General features: G+C 39.1%; 1 long non-coding RNA gene across 1 annotated transcript; it reads left to right on the forward strand.

Moving 5' to 3' along the window:
* The first annotated feature begins 1,353 nt into the window (after positions 1–1,353).
* On the forward strand, positions 1,354–3,174 carry LOC116094416. Its single transcript, XR_004120103.1, has 4 exons — positions 1,354–1,390; positions 2,033–2,164; positions 2,255–2,390; positions 2,923–3,174. It is a non-coding gene; the product is annotated as an uncharacterized LOC116094416 (long non-coding RNA).
* The last annotated feature ends 518 nt before the right edge of the window (positions 3,175–3,692 follow it).

Below are 3,692 nucleotides of genomic sequence, written 5' to 3' on the forward strand. Positions count from 1 at the left end.
GTGTGTGTGTGTGAGTGTGTGTGTGTGAGCGTGTGTGTGTGAGCATGTGTGTGTGTGGGGGTGTGGGTGTGGGTATGGGTTTGTGTGTGTGTGTATGTGTGTGTGTGTATGTGTGTGTGTGTGTGTGTGCGTGTGTGTGTGTATGTGCGTGCATTTTAAATTAAGGAGATATTGTTTCTTTGCTGAGAGTTTTAGAACAAATCTTCTCAAAAAATTTAAAATTAAATAACACAAAGGAAAATATGGCTGAGATATATAAACAATACAAAATCTTAGCAGTATATTAGAAAGTAAAAAGAAATAAAAATATAATTCTCTAAGAAGTTTGCCCTCTCCCTCAGTGCTGTCCTTCTTCATTCTCTCATGTTCTGTTTCTGACTCTCTTAGTAATTGTGTTGTTACATACATAACAGTCTTTCCCTTAATAAATGCCAACTTATCCTCATAAGATAGCCAATTAAATGAGAAAATTGACAAATGAAATGTAATAAATACTGAACATTAAGTAAAATATACTGAATGAGATTAACAAAATAGACATGATTGTTATATAATGGAAATGGAGAAAGTTCAGGAAATTTGAATATAAAAGACTAAAAAGGATTTAATTGGAAAAGGGGAATGAAATCATGGAGACATTGAAGAACAAAGCTTATGTATTTGTGGCATCAGAATTGTTAATGTGCAGACAAGTGCTCTCCACAAACTCTGAAGATATAAAACAGAATACAGGAAAAATGGGAAAACAGCAGTCAAATATGCCCAAGTTTAGAAAACAAGCATGAGTCTATACACTCAAAAAAAAAACCAATAACTACAAAATTAATATGTAAGAATAAATTATATCATGGTCATACCGAGAAATTAGAGATAAAATATGGAAAAAAGGCCAGAAATATCTACATCGAAATGGGAACAGTTCTAATACTGTGAATTTTTCAGCAACCATGGGACCTGTAACTCAGTGGGAGTGCCTTGAGGATTAATGTGAAAAATTGCACATTTCTAGAAAATTCTTCAGCTGTAAGAATGAGAATATATTTATATTAAACCCTAAGAAAACCCAACGTCACAAACATTCTTTACTCTAAAGAAACTCAACAACAGGGGAACACCTCTACAGAAAGATGGGAAAGTCACTAAAAATGTGGATAGCTTAAAATAACATTCAAATGGATCAATCTCAAAATTAATTCCCTAAATTAGTTGAGACTTGCATTTGTGCTGATATGTGGTCAATTTTGTTGAAAGTTCTTTGGGCTGCTGAGAAGAATGTGTATTCTCCCACACTTGAGTGGAATGTTCAATAGCATTTATTATATTGATTTGGTTTATGATGTCATTTAGCTTCCAAGTCTCTCTACTTTTTCTCTGGATGACCCCTCTCTTGGTAAGAGTAGACTATTGAAATCCCTCACTAACATTATCTCAAGAACACCCTGTAATTTTAGAATTAATATTGCTTTATGAACTGATGATCCTTTATTTGGTCTATAAATGTTTAGAAATATAACATTCTTTCAGTGGAATTTTTTTTTAATGACTACAAAATGTGCCTCCTTGTCTCTTCCAATTCCAGTTTTTGTTTAAAACTGATAGACTTACTAGATTCTCACAGTTAATGTGAATAGCAAACACAAGGACAGTATACAGGCCCACTGACTGTAGAATTCATATATAAGATAAACATCACCATGGAGTCACATACAAACAGCTTCAAATTGCAACCCTATAGAAAAGATTGATAAAGTGGCCACAAAATGTTAGATCACACGCCAGCAGATACACAATGACATTATATTTTAAAATGTTCAGTGCCAAAGACTTGATATGAGATAAGAGGGAAAAAAAATTGCAAACAAAACCAAATCATCCTGGCAGGGATTATATTATCTCTCAGTGCTATTCAGGAGATTATCAGGAAGGAAACATAGGGCAAGAGGACAACATTGGGGACAGACATTCAATATTAGGAGCCATTTTGGGGGTCATATAGAAACCTAATATATTAGATGTTGGCCTTTCTGCTCAGATAAGAAGTGTATCCCAAGACATGGGAGACTCAGCAACCATACAGCTCATAGATGGTCATCCTGAGACACAGGAGCCCAGCAACAACACAGCACTAAGAGGAGCTTTCTCAGCAAAGCATTGCAGCTCCCAGGTGAGGGGATCCCCAGCACCTCAGCCTCACATCTTCTCTTCCCTTCTTCCCTTCTCTTCATTGTTTTTGTTTTGTTTTGTTTTCTTCCAGTGAGACACTCACACCAGGCAGGAGGGAGCAGACAACATGGAACTGGACAACGTGCAGTGCTTATATAAGTGTCTTGCATGATGGAGCTTTCTGGGTGAAGATTTCCAGGATGAGGAAAGGATTGGTGGGATTTCAGGTCCTGAGCTTAGGGTGCTCAGGGATTGGTGGGGTATCCTGTTCAAGGATTCCTGGAGTTTTGTGCCCCAAAATGGCTGCGTTTCTGTGGGAAGTTCAGGGACTGCTGAGTTTTTCTACTAAGGGTTGGTAGTTTTTTTCAGACTTATCACCTAAAATTTGCATACGCTGGGAAGGGCACTGCTGATGACTAGAGTTGACCTTTGACACAAGAAGATCTAGGGGAGGGGTCTGACTGCAGGAGCTCCTCAGGCAGGGTTCCTGGCCACTTTCCTACCTTTAGAAGTATGCAAAGTATACAAATGAACCCACTGAAGGGAAAGTCTTTTCTGTCACTTGAGTGGCATGAATATCAACAGTAGAAGTTTACTATTATATGTACATTTAAGAAAGCAACCGACATGAATTGTCAAGTAGTAGGGAGACACATTCCTAAGTGAACAACTCTGGTTACCACAAAGTTTCCAATAACAGAGAGGAGTTACATCTAATGGATTTACTTACCAGATGGGTTCCATTTGCATTCCTTCTAGGCTCTGTCCAATGGTCCACTACCACAGGGTCCCATGGAAACTGTGAAACAACCCAGATTATTGGTGATGCTCCAAAAACTGAGGGTGTCTCTCCAAAAAGGAACTGAAAACAACTATAAAGCTCATTGACTCCGGAGAACATGAGCTTGTTCCTACCTAGAACCATCACCCCATTGACTAGTTTTTATGATACTAGAAGATAGTCCAAATGAGAAAGATAAAAACCAACCCAGATATAAATCTGTTCATCTATAAAAGTGGCTTGTCTGCAAAATATGTTAGTGTGATAGTGACATAAAGCTTGTGGGAATAACCAACCAATATCTTATGTGATTTGATATCCACTCCATGAAATGGAACACACACCCTGTGGGAAGCCACTTCATAAGCACATCGCCATTACAAAATGGCGATGACATTTGGCTTGCCGTTGGTATAAGAATGCCTTGTCGTTGGCATAAGAACGCTTTGTGCGCGTGTGCCTGTAAATCCCAATGAGTGCCTTTGGTCACGTCAAATGGCCTGATCGTCACACAGCCTATTATGAGTCGCCACGTCTGAGGCGGGCATACAGCTCTATATAAGGGAAGGGTTTTGAGATAGTCGGGGCTCTCCTCCTCCTCAACTGAAGCTTGTGATGCATTAAAGCTTGTACTGTAGAAGGATCCTATGTGTGCCGCGTCTTTCCTGCTGGCGGAACAAATAGCGCGGAACAACTGGTGCCGAAACCCCGGGACATCTTCAGCACCTTGGAGAGCCCCTCATCAGAG

The sequence above is a fragment of the Mastomys coucha genome, unplaced genomic scaffold (genome assembly GCF_008632895.1).
Source record: "Mastomys coucha isolate ucsf_1 unplaced genomic scaffold, UCSF_Mcou_1 pScaffold16, whole genome shotgun sequence".
NCBI classification, from domain to species: Eukaryota; Metazoa; Chordata; class Mammalia; order Rodentia; family Muridae; genus Mastomys; species Mastomys coucha.